Here is a 21,816-nt window from a genome sequence, read left to right on the forward strand (position 1 = left end):
GGCAAAATAGAACAAAACATTATCTTTTTTTAAACTTTAATCTTTTCAGTGTTGTTACAAGTAGGGATGGGTATCGTTTAGGTTTTATCTGATACCGGTGCCAAACCGGTACTTTTGAAACGGTGCCGGTGCTTAAACGGTGCTCGAACCGGTGCTTAAAGAATGGAGAACACAAAATTGGTCCAAAAACCTCTCATGTTCAGCTGTTTTTTTGTAAAAAGATAACAATGTTAGCCTTTTCTGCAGCTATAGGGCATATATGGTATCACTCTTGGCTGGAAGCAGTGCTTAAACAATGGAAAAAACACAAACTTTGTCCAAAAACCTCTCATGTTTAGCTGTTTTCCACTTTTTCTTTGGTCATTTTAGCCTTTTTGGCCAGGGTGAAGGGAGTATCTGCCATCAAACAAGAAGACAGCCGCATGTAGCTATGATGGTGTTTGCTAGTTCACCTTACATGCATTAATGTAATAACGTGGTTAGCCTAGTCAACGTAAATTACACACGAACAACATTAAGATACTCACGCAGAGAAGAACGGCTGCTGCTGCTGCCATCATCATCCTCATCATTTCTGCTACACTGGCAGGGCTAGGGGCCAGGACTCTACTCTTCAGCTTTTTGGGGGATGTTGCTAACTCTGGGTCCGATAACAGGCACCACACCTGCAGTAGATGCGCTCGGTGTGAGGTCTCGCAGCAAGCTATCAAATACGGCGCATTTTTCGGCTTTTAAAAAAAACGCTAAGCGTCGCCAGGTGTTTCATCGGATTTCAGGTGTTACCTCCTTTCCACAGTATCAGCTTAAAGCACTTGTTGCAGGCTGCTGAGTTTGCATCTTTTGCTGTGAAGTACAGCCAGACTTTTGACCGCTCCGCCTTGGGCGTTTTTAATCTGTAGCTCTGCTCTAAAAGAACGTACGTACCTGGACCCGCCTACTATCCCCGGAAACGTAAAATGATTGGCTAGAATTCAAAGTGTATTACATCTCAGGAAAAAAAAAGCACCGAAATAAAGCACCGAAATGTGCGCTGCTTTTCGGTCTGGTTACTACCGTTTATGTCAGAACCGGTGCCATCATGGCACCGGACACCGGTACCCATCCCTAGTTACAAGTAATCTGAGTGTATTCACCTTGCAGCTTTAAATGCTGTATGAGGGACTTTACCATCCTCTTTCTGGAGTTTTTTGACTCTTTTCTCCAACTTGTGCAAAATGAATTTGTTCCCTTCACCGTCAATAATGCAGCGACTGGCTTTGGTCTGATAATCTTTGAATGGTGGAAAGCAGGCCTACAGTCTCATTTCTTACAGAATAGTTCAGTGTTTATATTCTTTGCATTTTACTCCTACTATTAAAGACTTGAGCCATACGTGTGGGGCCTTACAGATTCTGGTTTGTTTTGCTTTTCTGTGACATGTTTTAATTAATTTACTGTATTTCCTCTTAGCTAGCAGGTACCTAGAAACCTTCAAACCAGGTACCTGCAAACAGAAAGTGATGATAAATTCAGCTCACTGTTTTACTTACTTACTTGTTAAGCTTATTTATAAGCTTGTTGCACAAAAAATGCTTTTACAGTGTAATTAAAGTGAATAAAGCTTCAAGGTTGTCCAACTTTTCTCTTTAACTAAGTTTACGGCACAGCTCATAAAATAGGGTTTGTGATCTGGTGTTGCTGCTTTCTACATTTTACTTCGTTTAAAGGAGGAAACAACCCCAGTTTAACGTTTCAAACTTTCTTTTTTTTTGTTTTGGCTAAATTGTCACTTGTGGAGTTGTTATTGAGGGTAAGGGCTTCCATTTCAAGCTTACATTAAATACTGTAAGGACACCTGATTATCTGTTTGTCAAGTTGCACCGTGGGAAATGTAGGCATCATGCAGTGAAAAGACAAAGGTATCGGCTTCTTCTGCAGAGATACTTTGAGGCCTTTTCCGCTGTTTATACAGTGCTATTAGAATAGAATAGAATAGAATAGAATAGTCCTTTAATTGTCCCACAAGGGGAAATTTGGTTGTAACAGCAGCCAAAAAGACAAATATATAAACAAACAGTACACAGGACACGGAACAGAAACATACACAATTTTTCTTACATATTTACATTAAGGACAATGGTTACTATAAACAGAGAGTACTGTACAGTTATTAAATTAAATAAAAATAATTACAGGTAAGAGCCAAACCAGGTTGTAGTGAGAATTGGTTAATTAACTTATTGCAGTTACAGCGCTGATGTAAACATCTATGTTTGTTGGGAGCAGTTCTGATTGTACAGTCTGACAGCTGCAGGGAGGAAGGACCTGCGGAAACGCTCCTTCATGCATCTAGGATGCAGCAGTCTGTCACTGAAGGAGCTCTGCAGTTCAGCAACATTTACATGCATGGGGTGGGAGACTCTGTCCATCAGAGATGTTATTTTGGCCAGAGTCCTTCTGTCTCCCACCACCTGCACTGGGTCCAGGGTGCATCCCAGAACAGAGCTGGCCTTCCTGATGAGTTTGTCCAACCTCTTCCTCTCAGCTGATGATAAACTGCTGCTCCAACATACAACACTGTAAAAAAAAATGACAGATGCCACCACAGAGTCATAGAAGGTCTTTAAAAGCGCTCCCTGTACTCCAAATGACCTCAGCCGCCTCAGCAGGTAGAGTCTGCTCTGACCCTTCCTATAAAGAGCATCAGTGTTGTGGCTCCAGTGTGTAATGATAAAGTAGAGAAGTTACACTTATTTTTATTAATTATTTTTTTCATTTGTTGCTCAAACATTAGTTCAAATGTCTTAGAACAAAGTAGAAAAGGGACAATGTCAGATTTTGTTTTATTCATTTTTTTATTTTTTAAAGTCCCTCTTGTGCTCCAAAACATGTTTGAGGATGTTTCTATTCTACTGCTTAATCTGACACTAGATTTCATTTTTTGTCTATAGTCAATTTAAATAGAAGACATGCATAAATACTGGCATATTCTTTTTTTTAATTGAGTATTTCTCTCACTTCTGTGCATAAACCTAATTTTACTCACTGCTTTGCGTTGAAGTGTAACGACTCACTAAACCACAGGGAGGGAGTATTGGCACAGGTAGACCAGCTGTGCAGCTCTCTGTATATTCAGTTCCTCCTGGACACACAGATTGTAGGAGCGTCATCCTTCTGACCTTCAGCCAGTAATGTCAATAATTCAAGGTGTAACAAGGTGTAACTTAATGCCCTGCCTTGGATTTAATAAACTATCTTGACAACAATTAAATCTGAGACCAAATGGCAGCTTTTTTAAATTGTTTTTATTGTATTTAATTTTTATTTTTGTTTTGAAAGCTTTTATTGTACATAGATAAAAGTGCAAAAAGACCCAAATAAGAAGGAAATGACATGAAAATCATGTCTGAATGCTGATTTAAAACAAAAGGATGCAAAAGTGGAGAAAGTAACATGCCATATTTAAACTTTCTACTTATTGTTGACATTTTTTTTTTCTGCAAAGCTTTTATTTTTCTCAGCCGTGTTTTTTCCAGCAGCGAGTCTTGTCAAAGAGAAATGTGCTGAAAGTCTGCTGCTTCCTTCCTTCATTCTCACCTGTCGTTATCAAGGAGCACGTCACATTTAAAAAGCAACACACTGTGATGTATCTGTTATGTCACTGCCCCATTATTTCCTGTCTTGTAAAAGACTTTGTTTTTAAACTAACAAGGTGACCCTCACATCAAAATGACCATTAACACCATCACTCTAAAGAGCCAAACTAGTCATTGCACAACCAATATCAGAGCAGATGGAAAACCACTGTCACACTCTCCCTGACTGTCCTCTGCACATCACAGCCTCGCCTGATCTGTCATCACCAGCAGGCAGAGGCAGTATCCCATGATGACGCTGATCTCTTTCTGTCATTAACACCAGGCTGTATCCATGTGCTTACACGTTGATTTCCAGAAACTCCAACTGGATTAAGTGACCCCCTGAGTGTAGAAAAGCCTTCTAAAGCAGCTATAACAATATTTTGTAGATTAAAATGACATGGAAAGTGGTTTTTCATGGTAAAATACACAGAATTTAAACTTCTTATCATCAAGCATAAGGAATAAAACCACCTACTTTAGTCAGTTATAGTGCCAGAGGCACACAGACAGACTTTCACACTTTCATTTCCTTGTTTTAAAGCCCTGCTGAGTTTCTTTACCCACTCTAACATAACACTACTGCATGCCGATGTGGGTCTATTTAGTTTGGAAAGATGGTTGTTTAGATCCGGCTGATTTTTGACGTAGAGAGAAAATGAAACCATTTTCAGAATCAACAGGTTATCCAAAGTGCTGCAGATTGCTGCCAGTGTGTGACTGGCTACTAAAAACAGTCGGCGCATTCGAAAATTAAGCATGACGCACTTCCAGCTTAGGTCCTCTCTGTCTTTCAATGCTTCTTTTGCCTGCTGGGATAATTGCAGAATTGGAGGTTAATTATTTGCCCTGGGCCTGCAGGCTTGAAGCTACTAATCAGGAAGGGTGAGTTTGAAGTCACAAAACAGACTTTTAAAAGCAATCAAAGTTTTAATGTTACACCACAGACAGAGGAGAGCTCTGGAACACTTAAATGACCTTAAATGCAGACCCTGACTTAGTACAATACATCTGTAGAGAGAGTTTGCAGTTTACTTTTAAAGGCTATTATAATATGCCTTAATTTTTAGGGGAGACCAATAAGCTAAAAGACATAAAATGAATATTGAGCAAAAAAGGAGTTCAGCTTATTGTTGAGGCCCTCCAATTCTCATGTGGCCCCTTGGGAAAATTAGTAATCCACTATATCCAGCGAGTACGTTTACCTTCTTTGACTTTTTACTGACATGGCTCTTTATTGAATAATAATAATAATGACATGAATTACAAAGCCTCCTTTTATAATTCCTAATAGTTTAAAAAGGTCTTAGTAAATTAAAAGGAATGACGTATTCACTGCCAGACTCACATCTATGCATAAAATACAAATTAGCCTGTTAGCTTAGCATAGCACTTAGACCAAGCAGCACCCGAAGCCAAAGTCAGATGCCAAAACAATGAATCCTTGAGGAGGCTGGCTTAAAAAGCCAGTCAATAAAAGATGGATGCAACCAACCTGGCTTGAGATTGATAAGTTGTTAGCCAAATACCATAACTTACAAAACTGACCACATTTTCTATTTAATATCAACAAAGTTTCTATAAACTAGAGTTCATGCTTACACAGGTCACACAGCGAGGGGGCAGTAGGTTGTTCCCCTACAGACATCTGTACAACATGTTCTATACAAAAGATGGACATACTGTAGCTTCTGGTTCTTAAAGGTGCCTTCTGCATTCTTTTCAACGGCCACCTGGGAGCAATAGCTGTGGTTGCAGAACACTTCTGGTCCTATAGAAGTCTGTGGGGGAAAACAGTCCTGCCCTGACCTTTGTAAGCATTTTGCTCATGAGTTTGTGGGTTCAGTTGCACATTTTGGGTCGCGCCGGACCGAAATCTTGGTCCATTTGGTGAATCATGGTCATACTATGTTCCAGATTATCTAGATATGCTCCTTGGCTCACGAACTGTGAAGTCATTAGCTAATTGGTAAGCACGTGTTTCACAGTCTGACCGCCCCTCTCTCATCACATCTGGTTTCAAAGCATTTTTATAATGTCTCTGTATAAGAGCCAGTAAAAACAATGCAGCTTAAAGGCAGTAAATCATTTTCAGGGGGAGCCACTTCAGCTTTTGCACTAAATATTATTAATCCCCACTGGTCACAAAGTCTCCAGTAGTCTTTTATTGCTGTGTACCCCTTTATGTTAGCATGATGATCGGTTTTAAATAAACCATGACAACTAAAAATACCAGGCTTAAAGCTTAAAAATGCCCATGATGGTAGCTACGAGCATCATATATATGCGGTCTGTATGGTTTGCTCATGACAGGTAGATAAGATGTTTGATACCACTCTAGCATTTGTATGTCAGATATGATGCAACAATCAGATGCAACAAGCCTACAAATGAGTGGAAAACAGTTTGCTGAACAATAACAAATTGCTCCCACAAGCATCTATAAAGCTCACTAATGAACACATTTTTATCTTGTTTGTACAAAAAATAAAGTGTAGAAACTCCACGTTGTGGCCTTGTGGGCGTGGTTATTTGTTACGTGCTGGGACGCTTGTTGGCTGGGAGCAGCTGTTGGGCAACTGAGATTCCAGGAAGGGAGATAAGATCTCCTAAAATAGCAAACTGACGTTTATGTCTCTGACTGAAAAGCTTTGCTTCGGGTAATTAGCTGCACAGTTTATGGTTTGGTTTGCGAACAATTGGCTACAATAGGCATGTGCACAATCACTAAACCTCAGTGGGTCTTGCAGACCAACAAATATTCAAATAAAATGGTATTACCTTACTCTGTAGGTAATACCTTCATGAAGAGACTGAAAGTGCACTGTAATCATTCAGACATGTTTATGTTTGTCATTTAAAAATAAAGACGTGAATAGAGTAAATGTGACTAATATGAGGTCACAGGGAAAAATTAAATACTAACTGGACCCAAACTAACTGTCTATAACATTATGCGTCATTATCTGTAATTACAAACGTCATTGCACACAAATGATGTCACACAGCACTCCGCAAGCGCTCGGGTGCACTGCCCCCTTTATTCTGTGCATACAGGATGTTGTCTGTGCGGTGCTGTTTGTGAGGCACGAGCAGGAAGACGCGCAATCGTGAACGTGTCCTTTCCTTTCCTGTCATTTCATTTTCTTTTCTCCATATGTCACTTCCTTATGACAGCTTATCAGGGCCACTAAAGGTAGGGGGGGGAAAGGGGGCGGGGTGTGGAAAAAACACAAAATCTTTACCTTTAAAGTGGCAAATGCCCATTGTGCTGTAGTTCTTGATACACAAACACTATCACCTCATCCAAATCAGTGTGTTGCTTTCTTCTGAATAGACCCAGTTCATGATAAAGTGGGTGATTCACAGCTAAAATCACAAGTATTTCTTTATTACTAAATCCAGTTGAAAAGCCTCATGTAATTAGGTCATCTAATGTTGGCATATTGCACACCAAAGAGATGTGCAAAGCGATGAGTTGCCTTGATGAAATAATTATATTTTCTGAGTTATTCCTGGCAAATTTACCACTTTTCTCTTCAGTGGCCCTAATATGCCATTGTACTTAAACAGCTTAAAGACAACAATCTTTTCAGAGTGAGCAAAGGCATATTTTCTTCATAATGATTAGAAATGTTAAATCAGCCTGTGACCTTCACTCAAATGCCTCCATGTTTGGAAAATACAACTTTTTTCAGCAGCACTCTTGGTGCTCGCCATCTCTGCCTTTCTCACATCTGCATCTCCCCCATTTGGTCATTAGCCCTCAGCCTCAAAACCACTGAGACTGACCCTCATGCAGGCTGACCGCTTTACAAGCTCACACAGCCACTGTTCAATCTGTGTTCAAGCAGCGACTGCATGCAAGAATGCACAACTCTGTCTGAACCACGAACTGTGTGGTTTGAAAAGATACACCTCAGACTGTGAGCACATTTTCTCTTGCACTGTTCCATAGAACAGGAAGGTTGTAAATAAAAAAAGAGAAAAGAAGAATCAAATGTAGTATATCAAGTCATGCATATATATGCAAAGGCAAATAAATATCTTATGCTTTATGTATACATATAAATTTTACAGGCACTCACTTGAGATACATTTGCAAATGCAGAGTATTACTGTTATAATAACATTATCATATGCAGTTCTGGGAAAACTACGTATATCCTTATTGCTTCCATAAGAATTAAGAGCGTAAGCAACAGCCATGTGTTTCTTATCTAATGCACTTGAATAACTGACCATCATCAACTGTGAGCACCTCAATAAAAGCATTAGTTTTGACAGTTTTCTGTTGTGGAGCAATGCAATAATCTTCCTAAGAAAATTCACTCAAGCCTCAGACCCAGACAGAGAAACTGCAAAAAACCCAGGAGCTACATCTCAGACTCTACAGGCCTCAGTTAGCATGTTAAATGTTAAAGGTCACAACACTACACTTAAAAAGTCTGAATACTTATGCTGTGTTTGGAAAAGCTGCCAGGAGGAAGCCTCTTTCGCATTAAAAGAACACGGCAGCACGGATTAGGTTTTCCAAAACTGCATCTGAACAAGACGTCTGGAAAACCTCATACCAACTTTGACCCAGCCAAAGTCCAGATGAGGTGTAAAGAAGACTGCAACCAAAAGTCTGATCGCATTTTCCTTCATTTAGGTGTGCTTAATATAACAATATAAACTGACAGTGTACCTCATGTACCATGCCTCCATACATACATACAAACACACAAACACATTTCACTGATTATTTTGGGCCCATTGTTCCGGCACATCAGGCCCTCTTATCGCTCACTGACTCTCAGCTGGTACTTTTAACCCTCACCCTGTGACCCTTGGTTCCCAGATGGTTAAAGACTGTGACTGATGCCTTATTCACTTGGCCCTGCATTGTCATTAAGTCTCAAGTTAACGTCATGTGGTTGGTGGTCATGCCACTGCAAAACCTCAGCTGGAAAGAAGGCAGGTATAAGTCACTTCTGCAATGGCTTGTTTTTTGTTTTGGAGATAAACCAAGAACCAGAACACAGACGTCAACTTACTAGCTAGCTACATAGTGTATTATTAATTTCTAAAACTTCTGGAATATGAGGGTTTTTTTTTTGCTTGTTTTCTTGTTTTGTTTGTTAATGTGGTTCTGTTTTTACTAAAAGGAACAGCGCCTTTACTCTTGCCACTGTTCGTAAGCTGAGCCACACAACTTCTTCCTGTCAGAAACTGAAAGGTCTTCCGTGAGAAACCATGAAGCTAACACATCATCATAAGTGTCTGTAAATAGTGTGAATATATTTTGAAATCACTTTTACACTTTACACCTAACTTGGCAACATCTTCTACAAGAGCTTGTTTGCTTTCAAGCATTCGGACCTAGTTAATCATGTTAGTCTTATAGACAGAAGAATGTAGAATTTAATATTAGATGTGCAGTCAAAAGCTCACAAAATGAAGAAACTAGGATGACAGTAGAGTTTGTCATTACTGTTAAGTGCAACACTACCCATTAAATGATGCATGTGGTTTAGGCCGACTGACATATTTTTTAAAGTCTAATATTGAGAAAAAAATTTAAAAATCCAATATATCAGCTGGTACGTTTTCTTTCAGGCACACAAAATGTTTTAATGTAAATGAGATGTTTGCTACAGATAGGGTAAGATGGATGCAGATGATCTGCTGTGGAGACCCCTGCAAGGAGCCGGAGAAAGGAGAAGAAGAAGCAGACACACAAAACATCGAGTTTTCCCCAGCATGAGTCCTTACAGAGCTAATAAGACAATGCCTTTTCATGATAAGGTCGTTTCACCTTCACAACAAGTGACTCGTTGACGATCTGGCTCTACACAGCTGGCTGGTGTGTTTGCAAAAACTGTAAGGTGCCCCCTGGTGGACAAAATATGCAACAACAACACTGGTAACATGGCTGAAGGGTGTTTCTCCCACAGCTTTTTCACTTTTTATTAAATTATTTTCCTTTAAAAATACCAACACTGACATATTGGCAAATATACTGTTGGGCTCTAGCATGTAATATGGAACATACATACAATACATACGAGAGGTATCCACACAGAGATGTAATTTAGGCAATGTTAGCCTGTAGCTTAAACACAGATGTGCCATGTATGGTGCATATGTATGGTATGGAGCCACAGAATATATTAGTCTTATAATAAAGGTGATCCAGCCTGTTAAGTCTAAATCAGACTATCGATATTATAAGTGGTGTAAACATTCAAATCTATAATCACTTATGCCTACGCTGTGCTACTTATGACTGTTTGGATATTCCTTTAAATAATACCATGTTTTTGTTGCATTTATGAAATTATACACTAAAAATAAGAAAAATGCTATTTCCTTTTTTATGGAACAATTCTCAAATTGGGGAAAAAACAATTATCTTGCATAGGCCTAATTTGAAACGGAGTAGATATTAATCTCTGCAAGTCAATTTGAATGCTACCTGTGTTTGTGCAAATGAGTCCTATTAAAATTACTGATAAGAAATAAAACACACAAAAACCCAATAATTTTAAAAATAATGAAAATTTACAAAAAAAAAAGGCCACTTTTTTTTCAGTTTAATTTGACCAAAGCCCAGCTGCAGGTCATGCACATGGGACAGCAGCAGGGTTGGTGGTCCACAATTAAATTCATGCACAATTAAATTCTATATATTTAACTTTTGATAACAGATAAAATTAAATAGCAGGAGTCATGACTAGCCATTTATGTGTGTGCATTCATGCTAGTCATGGGTTTGGATAAACTAATGAATGAAGGTGATAGGCATAAGCAATGGCACATTTAAGCTGTATTTTTAAAACTTGCAGAGGTTACACCCTTTAACAGTTGGAAAATTTAGACGTCCTTACAATGATAAATAAAATTATAATTTATATATTATTCCTGTTCATCTAGATTTTAATCAGAGCCACAGCAGAAGCTCCATACAGCCCTGCAGCTGCAGGTTAGAGAGCCCTACTCTAGACTGCATAAGCGCTGATCTCACCCGTGCAAGGTTACATATTATGCTGTATAACCTGCATACAAGATATAGCTCCATAGTTTTGTTTCCCCAAATATGACAAAGCATATCAGCTCTCGCAGTTGAGTTCAGAGATTGTGCTGCTATGAAAAAAATGCCTGTCTGCTCTCTGTTTAGTGTGCAGGGAATCAAATGAAGGATGCTGAGATATGCAGGAAAGACGTAATCGATGTGCTTGTCAACACATGCTCGACAGTGGCACACACACGGAGAACACACACTGAGGTGTGAATGACATGTCTCTGTCTAAGTGGCCCAAATTGAATCTCATTGTTTCCGAGCCGGTGCACAGCTACCGGCAGTGACGGAGGACTCTCGTCACTGGCCTGTTGCCTTCAGTTATGTCATTTAGTGAGACTCGGGACTCAAATCCCTCAGTGCCAGTGCCACTAACAGTCCTGCTGGTACAGCACATCACACCTCCCGGCCACCATTATCTAACCCAGTAGAGTGAAGTCACCGGGTCACACACCTGCAGTCACGACCCCTCGCCAAGAAAGTTACACTTGCGTCAGTGCACCAAATGGTTCAACCTCTAAGGTATTATCATTGCAAATCCTTTCAGGAAATCAATAAAGTTGAAAATAGCACAGTTAAATGTTTAATGATGAAGAATACACCGTGTCCAGAGAGCTACTGCAGCACTCTGGCTCAGTCTGCATACTGAGCATAAACTGCGTCTTTGTAGTCCCCACAGGTTTGCATGTGCACATTACAAATAAATCTTGAAGGACTTTAAGGAAAATTCAGTGAAAAGGGTTTCATGTGAGATTTACAAAGAACTATAAAATTCAGCATTTTAATCCAGACCAATGATGATTCATTTATTTAATGAATGTTGATGGTGTCATCAAGCGGCGCCTGTTTTGGTCGAAAGCATTGCAAACAATATCATCTGCAAATTATGCTGGGCGACAGTAATAGCAAAGAGAGGGCTGGGGCCCTGGCTGGGCCTTGGGGGCTTGGGTCCTGGTTGGTGTGTCGCCGGGGTTGTGGGCGGGTGGGTGTATGGGGGCTCAGCCCTGGTGCAGGGTGCCTCCGGTGCATCGAGCCACCTGGGGGGCTCTTCAACTGGTGGGGAGGCTGTTACATCTTGCAGGAGGTCTCCTCTTTCCAGGAACTGACTCTGCAGGTGGGGAGAGATATAGGAGAGGTGGAGGAAGAACTCAGCCTGGGCGTCTATTGTCTTGTGTAGTCTGAAAGATAAGTGGATGACGGGGTGGGTGCAGTTTTCTCTGTGGTGGGGTCGGGTGGGCTGCCCCGGGTTCTGTGTGGCCGGGTGGCGCTGCTGAACTGCGCCCCGGTCAGGATGGGCCTGGTCAGACACCCAGGTGTGTGACCAGGGTGCAGGGGAGGCATCCCCCCCCCCCCCCCCCCCTCTGTCCCCTTCTGGCTGCCTGTGCCTCAATTTTATCCCACAACTTAGACATTCACATTACTCACACTCTCATAACACATACATATAGGACCTTGGGGTGGGCACGCTACACGTCATCCAGAAGACCATCAGGGTGTACAACCTCACCCCTGGCATCGTTGCCCACCTCTCAATTTTAAATACACGTATACATTGAGGGCTATCAGGAGGGGCTATGCGCTTACCTGCTGCTCTCTGGCAGGTAGCTCCATGCCCTCCTGGGTTTTAAATGCACATTAGAACACACATGCATCAAGACTACATGTGAGCGGGTGGAGGGAGGTTTGGAGTCTTCACACACCCCCGTTCTCTGTTGCCTGTTGGGGCGGGGGGGCTGGGAGGAGAAGTTGGCCATCCGATTGGGGTCTGGAATGTGGGGCCTCGCTGCTGCTGCAGAGTCGGGGCGGTCTGCTTCTCTCCACCCCAGGGAAAATGTCTGTGTCTATATGTCAGGTTGGGTATCAGATGCCACCTCTCTAGGGACATCTCAGGCCCTCCATGGTATGGAGGCCTATCTCCCCCCACCACTCCCCCTGCCAGTGGCAGACGCCCTCAGACATCGGTGCATTGGTGGTTCTTTGGGACGGGCGTCCAGGTACCCACCGGCTCACTCCTGGTGGCTGCTTGTTGGGGCCTGGAGCCTGGGGCTAGCTCGGGCTCCTTCGGGGGTGGGGTGCCCTCGGCCTGGGGCTCGGTCACTCTGGCACAGCTGGCTGCCGGCGGAGTTCACGGGCACGTCACTGCAACCCCACTGCAAAGTTCAGTGTTCGTTTTGGTTCTCTGTGTCTGTTAGTTTCCTGTTTTATTCTGAAAGTTCATGTCTCATGTCAATGTGTTCAGTTTTACCTTTCTCCTGTCTCGTTAGCCTAAATTCTCCCAGCTGTGTCTCCCTCCTGTTGCCCATTTCCTAATTGCTCCCCTGTGTATTTAAGCCATGTGTTTTCCTGTGCTCCCTGTCGCGTTGTACCCTCAACTTGCTGTGTGTTCATGATTTCCAGTCCTCCTGCACCTCAGTTTAAACTTTTGTTTGCTTTTGTGAGTTTTATTTTATGTTGAAGTTTTGTTCCAGCAATAAAGCTGCATTTTCAGTTGAAACCTCGTTTCCTAAGAGTCCTGCATTTTGGGTCCACCACTCCTGCCTGCCTGCCACACAGCCAACCATGACAGATCCAGGTGATTGATATATGTACTTTTTGTCTGTTTGTTTTGTTTGCTTTTGGTTTTTGCCCTTTATCACCGCCCCTCTTCCCTGCTCTTTTACTTTCCCTCTTTCTTTCTCCCTTTTCTTTTCCACAGTCAAGTCTGTCCCGTGTTCAGCAAATGAAAATAAAATAAACAATAAAAGCAAAGGTGAATCAAATAGACCAATACGGCAAGGCTGGGATGGTCCACTTGGTAAAGTAAATCCGTTGGGCATCTTTCTTTGCCTTCAGTCAACTATTCTGATGGCAAAAGAACCAAACGGGACAGGCAAAAAAAAAAAAAAAAAAAAGTGTAATAGCAAAGAGACGAAGCACTTTCGGAATGTGGGGAAAGCCAAAAACTGCGCTTCCTCCACTTCCATAACATTGATTCATTAATGCTGAATTCTCTCGCAGCCACTCTATTCCCATGTTGTTGCAGTATATTAATGACTAACCTCGTATTGTGGATGGATAATCTCAGTTGTTCTCCTAACTGAAGTTTGGTCCGTTTATAGTGCCCTGCCATGCAATTGCATTTGTCCCTAACCACCAGAAACCCTCGCGTCAACTTTTATCGAGTAGAAAAAAGTTGGCGTTCATCCTTCACCTTCACTGTGCTAATGTTATGCTAACATAGCTGTTTTGCTAGCAATCACGTAGGACATCATTATATACCAGATAGTCCAACTTCAGTAACCCTGCAAACGTCACTGCTGTTTAGTTTTCTGTCTTCATTCATGTTGGAAGTGATAGCAGAGCTGTACGTTTTAATTAGTTTCAAAAATCTCTCAGTCAGAACATGGTATGTCATGTTTAGGTGGAAACTAGTGAGCTAACTTCTAACTCCGTTGAATTTAATAAATTCTGTTTTCATGGATGCCTGGATGTTAAACTTAACTGTTACACCTGGTGAAACAGTAATGCTGATTATTTTATTAAAGATGAAAGAATTGAGACAGTTTTTAACTCTCAGTGATGCCGCAGTGTTCGTTTGACTTTGGGACCTGAAGAGGACGGAACCAGATTACTCCACGAGGCTCCTCACTATGGCAGCTGTAATGCTCCGGCAATCCATCAAGCGGTGCAGCTTCATAGCTTACCAAAGTTGTACTAAAACATTTTTGACAGATTTCTGCTGTCACTGTCGATTTTTGAGAAAATGAAAGGATTTTAAGTCTGCCTTATAGTGTGTAAAATACGTTATACAGAAGCAAAGAATATATCGTGATATATATTGTTACCGCACATGCCTCAAATTATACCGTGATATGGAATTTAGTCCATATCGCCCCGCCCTAAATTATACTTTGCGTTAGATCGTCGTACCTTATGCCGTAAATGAAACCTCATTTTAACCCAATGCCACAACCTTCTATGTAACATGATGTAATTGCATGTTGGGTTGACTCACAGCATACTGACTTGATTGGCGTGGAAGGTTGTGACATAGGGTTAAAAGTAGTTTGGTTACCACGTAAGTTAGGACATGCATTTTCTACAGTCTAAATCTAGCTTTACACTGAAGTCTAAAAAAACCTCTTTAACGTTAGTAAACCTCAACTTTCCGGATAATCGTATGTTTTACTTGTTAGCTTCAGGTCGTATGCATGAAGTGCATTTCTTAAACTGAGGTCTTGATTAGGGTCAGAAAGGAGGAACACCCTGTGCTTCAAAACCTCAAGATGGTGACTATGAAAACCCTCATTTTGAGGCATCATCATCATCACACTAACCAGTGGGTAACATCATGGCTCATCTTTTGTTCTGTCTCTGACAAAAATGCCCTTACAGTCCAGCATTATTGTGAAGCCATAAGCCAGCTGTAGATTGCATGTTTTTGGATGACTGAACACAATTTTTTTTTTTTTTTTTTTTTTTTTTTAGCCCAAATGCACTTCTAATTCAATATATGTCGCTATAATGTAGTTATAGAGCACAGCCTGTCTTTTTTTTTTTTTTTTTTTTTTATAAACCTATTTGAATGTTTCTCTTGCTGGGATCCTTTGTGACGACACCTGGCACGGAATTTGGTTTGAAAATGAAAGTGAAAGATCCGTTCAGCTTTAATCTTTTTACCACCTTGACAGCTCTCCGCCTCATCCATCACCAGCACTTACACAACTAGTCTTAAACAGAAACATCTGGTTTTCCACTTGAGTGTTTTGCCTTTGTACGCAGTGAGTAATACTTCTGTGTAACTGCACCAAGGTCAGACTGACTGCAGAGCAACTCTGGTCCCTGCTTTAAGTGACTCTTCCCCTTATGAACACTCAGTTTCCTCTCAGAAAAGGAGTCCCGGGATTCCTGTTAGGAAATGCCACTTTGGCCAGGAGGAACGTAGCCCAGTGGAAAAGAGTGTGAGAGGTTTTTATTACAGACTGCGAACTAAGAGCAGACAGCTGACAGAAGAAACGATGTCCTAGTTTTAACTTTCTCATTCTGCGTCATTCCTCCGTCAAAACATATAAATCAGAAATTTATCGTCCAACGAAATGACGAAAGACCCCTGCTGCATCTTGTCGTGCTTTTGCCACACTGTGCAGTGGCTAAAGTATTTTAGCCACTGCACACACAGCTGGAATGTATACTGATTGACAAGCAGATAGCCAAAGAATTACTTAATCAAAGAGAGGAAAAAAAGAAATGAATAGAGGGCAGAGCAGCCGTTTGCTCTGATTTCTGTTGTGCGTCACACTCAGGCCCCTCAGGGAGAGTGTAGCAGTTTGAGGCTAACCTTTGCATTTTATTGGGAGGGATACAGTTTACAGTTGTGCTGGTTGCCAGAATCTGTTTGTTTCCCATATGTTTTGACAAAGTCCCTTTGGAGAGACTGAATGTTGAATCCCTCACCTGCTGTTCATGCTGTGATTTCTCTCCAAGCAGCTGAATCCTGAAGAAGTGAGATTTCTTAATCATTTACCTAAAGTTCTTAATGACCACTGTGCCTGGAGGGCATCAGTCCAATATGACCTAGAAAGATAAAAAGCTGCACACATCTTCCCATATAGATTTGTTTTTACACAACACTGTCCCCAAACATCTGGGAGAACCCACTGTGAACCCCACTATATATATAGCCCCCTGTGACCCTTTAGCCCCCTGTGACCCTGAATTAGATATTAATAAAATACAGTCCTGATCAAAAGTCTAAGACCACTTGAAAAATGGCAAACAGTCATATTTTGCATGGTTGGATCTTAACAAGGTTCCAAGTAGAGCTTCAACATGCAACAAGAAGAAATGGGAGTGAGACAAAACATTTTTTTTACGCATGCAATTTATTGAAAACAACAGAACAGCATCTGGTGGACAATGACTTAAAAGTCTCAAATGCAATAAATTAGAAGCAGCATGGAAACACAATAAATACAGCATCCATTTTAATCATGGCAGCACAGACTGACCTGTCCGGTGCATGTACCAAACTCAGCCCCATTCTCATGCGAATAGGCTTCATTTGCATCATTTCTTCAGTCTCTGGGTTTGAAGCTACAAAAGGTTTAATATGTTTAACTTGGTTGGTGACGTTAGCCACTGTTAATAAGCTGGGATTCACCTATTTCGCCCACTTTGTCTCACCTATTTTGCACATAATTGGCGCGAACATGCGCAAACCTGTTTGCTGGGCGATTAACAAAGGATGACTTCATGTAATTAGGTGGTTTTGCTGATGAGTAACTAGTAATATCATAACATTTAATGAGTAATTAATGACATTTTTGGAGTAATTCTTAAGGCTGGATGTTACCTTGGGAAATGAATCACAGCACAGATATCTATAGCATACAGAGTGCTGACGTCAAAGATGGGGAATAAACCAGAAGCTAAAGAATCCCTGCTACACTGAATATGCCTGATATAATTTATTTACAGCACATACATAATTCTTTAAGCTGTTAAAAGCATGTAAATGAGAGAATTAGGTCTTAATACATAAGATTTAAGTATAATCAAGAAGATATAAATTCATAAAAATCCAAACAAAGCTGCAGTGGGGAAACAGACACGACAGCTCGGACCTATCTGTGAACCAGAGAAATGCACAAAGTCAGTCTTAACTTGTTTATATCACACGAACTCCAGACAGAAATGGGAGAATCAAAGTGGGAAATTATTAAAATGTGGCACAAAACAGGAATCTTCTTCTTCATTGGTTCTCTCTATTGTTCTGTGTGCTTTAGAGGAAAGCACACTTTGTACAAGGGAGCTTGTACAAGTCAAAGATTAGCTACTGTGCACATTTCTCCATGCAACTCTGTTCAGGTGATCTCTTATAAAGTTCGGGGCTTCGGTGCACGTGTGAAACAGCTGTAGAAGTCACAAACATGGTTCTCTATAGCAAGATGGGTATAAGCAACATCTGGACCCACAAGCTGGTGAAGTGGGTCCAGATTACCATTACGCCATAATCGTAATTTGCAAGCACTTTCCGTTCCTTAGGTAGATCTGTCCTTTGTCGCAGTCTGCTCATAAGTTTTATGTACAGAATTTTCCAGGAGCGGCCGAGGGGTGGAGGGTATCCGGTTCTGTGGTCTCAGTATCACATATTTGCTTTTTTAAGATGATATGTTGACCTTCACATTGCACTGGCTCGGTTTGCAGCCAAATACGACGTGGCTGGGTTGAGAATTAACGCTTCCAAGTCTGAGGTCACGGTTCACAGCCTGAGAAAAGTGGAGTGACCCTTTTCACCCCGGGCTCGGGACGCGTTCTCGCCTTGTTTGGGTCTTGATCACGAGTGGGGCAAGAGATTAACGGACTGACTGGTATCATTGCAGCTGCTGCACTAAAGATGAAGCTGTTGATTTACTGGTTGATCTACATTCCCCTCCTCGCCTGTGGCCACAAGCCGTGTGTAGTGACCGAAAGAATGCGATTACAGATACAAGCGTCGGAAATGAGCTTCTTCCAAAGGGTTTCTGGGCTGACCCTTAGAGACAGGGTGAGGAGCTCAGTCATTTGGGAGGAGCTCTTGCACATCAAAAGGAGTCAGTTGAGGAGGTTTGGACATCTGACAGGATGCCTTCAGGTTGCCTCCCATGTGAGGTAGTTCAGGCATGTCTAACTGGGAGGAGACCCAGAGGCAGACGCAGGACACGCTGGCGAGATTATGTCTCACAGTTGGCTTGGAGACACCTCATGTCCCTTTGGAAGAGTTTGAGGGGGTGAGGCAGCAGAATGGGCAGGGCTTACCTTGCAGTACAAACCCAGAAAATAAATTGATGGACAATTGTGCTGTAACCTTTATGCACAAAGAAGCTCCGTGTTTAATCTGGTCTGGCCTTCTCAGTTGTAGTTTTAGCAGCATCTTTATTAAAAAGAGGGATGATACAAACCTGCACAGTCATGTTCTTGGAGCACAGACATACCCATGATCTGCCTGCCAAGCTAAATGTGGAATTGTAAAAATGATGGGTGGGAACACTTTCAGCGCTTTCTCTTTCCTTCTAATGTAACAGTGTCGAGAGTGCACAGAGTATCTAAAGAAAAAGATTACTGGGGCAAAGAAGCACAAGTGCAGAAGATCACTGGCACAGAGACACACACACGTACGCGAGCACAAAAACCCTGCTGTGCCTCTGAGAGGAGTTTGATGCTGATGTGCAGTGAAAGGCAGAGGTGGTGCATTAGATGGAGCGTAGAGCTGCTGTGAGTCAGCCTGTGCTGCTGCCGTGTCAGCTCGTCCAGACAGACACTGCTCTCCGGGCTGTGTGTAGGTGTCTCTCAGGGGACAGGCTTTTCTGCTACGAAACCCAGAGTTCGGGCCAGTAGTCGCTGCAGCTTTTCAATACTTTATGACATGCAAGGGCCAGTATTAAAAACATCTTTGTAAGCCAGCCGTGCCCGTCAGGTAACGCAGTGGAGCACTTCATAGGAGGGTCACAGTGCTCCAGAATTTAAAAAAAAAAAAAAAAAAAAAAAAGGGGTTTGAATCAAACGTCCATTAACAGATTATTCTCAGCCCTCATTACGTCAGAGTGTATATTCGAAATATGTGTTTTAGTCAGTTTTAAGCTTCATTTCTACCTGTTATTTAAATAAATGGTTTCCATTGCTCATTTACAGTCACTGCAGCAGTTTCGTCATGCTTGCTGTCCTCCTGAGCAAAATGCATTCATGTGTGATCAGCAGCTTGTTGATTCTTTTTAAAGATTTCCAGAAACTACAGTTAGCTGATTAAGCTACATTTCTTATAAACTCTCAGTGTGGTCAGACTCAATCGAGGCACTCCCAGTTTTGCTTGATCAGTTTTTATTTAGGGTTAAGGGGGCAGACCTGTTGGATTTTCTGTGGTATAAGAAATAAAACTTAAGATTAGGATGAAACTGTCATCAGAACTACTTTTACATTTCCATTTCCCTGACATGTATTTTTAGCTTGTTTTGTAGTTAATTCAGTGAAACTTGCAAGGCGTACAGAAAGTAGATTTTCTAATATATCAAAGTGTCTGTAGCTCTGATTGTAGAGAGGGCCAGCCAGTAATTACTCGGTCATGTGAAAAACTCTTTCCATAACTCTACACAGTGCTGTAAAAAAGTACTTTGATTTTTTGCATTTGTAACTATTCTGTTGTAGGTTTTGTTGGAAGCATGAACCAGTTTCAGCCAACCTTAAGCTGCGGTACAGATGGTTTCACATTTGACTCTAGAAGACTTTGGTGTACTGCAGTTCGTGGCCACCTCAGTGACATCACCCGTCCACCACCGTGCTTGACAGTTGGTACGAGGTGTTTGTGCTGATATGCTGTGCTTGTTTTTCACCAAATGTGGCGCCATGCGTTTTGACATCTCCATTTTAGTCTAATCCATCCAGAAGTCTTGAAGATTTATTCAGATGCAGCTGTGCAAACAAAGGCTTTATTTGCATGTTAATAAAGACCAGTAGACTTCTCTTAATTAATTCTAACCGTACTTTTACAACCGGTTACTTGTTGTTTTTGAATTTTATAAACATATACTGGAGATCTTACAAAAAATAAAACCTGTACTTTTTTTTATATATACAATTAGGTCTACAATGATCAAGTGCCCATTAAAAGCATGCCCTCTTAACTCTTGGTAGTTAGCATTTGCTGTTACTCAGAAAATATATATGTTTTTTGTAATTAAATAAAGGGATGCATATATCTTCCACTCCATAGAAGATAATGGTTTTGTAAGTAAGTGTAGAGAATGCCTAAAGATCATCAAAGACTAAAGAAAGAAAAGAAAACCCGTGAAAAACTGCAGATAGTATCAGAGGCTCTTTATATTCCTTTTTTCCTCCTCATGCCGTTGACCCCATAACACTGACATTTGAAGGAGCGGCACTAAAAGTAATGGCTGTAGTGCCTCTTAAAGTTTATCAGTAACCTCATTCTGTGCCGCTTGCTATCAGTCACCTTGGCTACCACGGGCTTATGTAACGTCAGTGGTTTCTGTTTTCACCAACACAGCTCAGACGGAGGGATCTATAAGCGTGGTTCCGCCTGAGTGAGATCCCTCAGCAGCACGTGTCTGCTCTCATGCAGGACCTCTATTAAACACGCCAGGAGCTGTGCGGCAGGCTGCGTGGCGCACAATTGATTTGATGCAGCAAATATTAGATCTCAGTGGGGAAAAAATTAAAGACAAATACCTGCACAAAAGCTGTGTGTACATGTAAATAAAGGTTTGTGTGGGTTTGTGTTAGATGCCAAGGTTGATGCTGGTTGTTGTTCAAACTTGGGAGCTTTTTCCATTTTGGGAGCCCCCATCCTCCCATGTGTCCGTTCCGCTCTTACGTCAATGCCTCCCGACTGCAGCTGAGTGAGAGGGTTTTCCCGCTCAATGCCCCCCGGGAGCTGCTGTCGGCCCTGCATTTTCACAGCCCAGTGGTTTTTTGTACAGGCTAGAGAGAATAACTTCAGTGGAAACGGTGAGTAAACTTCCTGACTAGCCTGCCAGCTTCCTTGTTCTCCTTTGTTAAGGACCTGGTATTTTCCAGGCAGGTGTTTGTCCAGTGAAATCGTGGACTAATTTGTGATTTTGTCCACTAAGTGAAACGGCAAACTGAACATCAACAGGATATGCGATCACTTCCCCTCATTCCTGTCACTGGGGTTGATGTCATGAAATAACTTTCTTTAGCTGAGGTGGGAGCTGAGTTTTTTTAAATACAGGCACACAGCAAGGCAGAGGATTTAAGTGTCACACAGTCACTTTTAAAATCCTCTGCAAGGATCTGGCTATGTGACACTGAACATACAGCGGTCGACAAGGAAATGAAAAAAAAAAAATGGAGCAAATGGAAAAAGACAAGCAAATGCCTCAAATCTCTCAGCTCAGACTTAATTACCTTGACAAATACAAGAGACTCATGACTGCTGGGCTTTTTGTCTCAAACAATCAGCTCCACTACTGCCAACCCTTGCCCCATGCTCAACCCACCTCCCTGCCCTCTGTGCGGCTGCACAAACACACATGACCCATTTAAAGAGGCTCACACACTCTCTCTGTGTCATACACACACACACACACACACACACACACACACACACACACAATCTCTGCAGTCTTGTATAACCAACAGTTC

At 41.7% G+C, this 21,816-nt stretch overlaps 1 long non-coding RNA gene across 1 annotated transcript; it reads left to right on the forward strand.

The window, feature by feature from the left end:
• The first annotated feature begins 1 nt into the window (after position 1).
• On the forward strand, positions 2–2,486 carry LOC146500525 (uncharacterized). Its single transcript, XR_014869763.1, has 2 exons — positions 2–70; positions 1,125–2,486. It is a non-coding gene; the product is annotated as an uncharacterized LOC146500525 (long non-coding RNA).
• Positions 2,487–21,816: the final 19,330 nt, after the last annotated feature.

This window comes from Neolamprologus multifasciatus, chromosome 16 (assembly GCF_963576455.1).
Source record: "Neolamprologus multifasciatus chromosome 16, fNeoMul1.2, whole genome shotgun sequence".
Taxonomy (NCBI): domain Eukaryota; kingdom Metazoa; phylum Chordata; class Actinopteri; order Cichliformes; family Cichlidae; genus Neolamprologus; species Neolamprologus multifasciatus.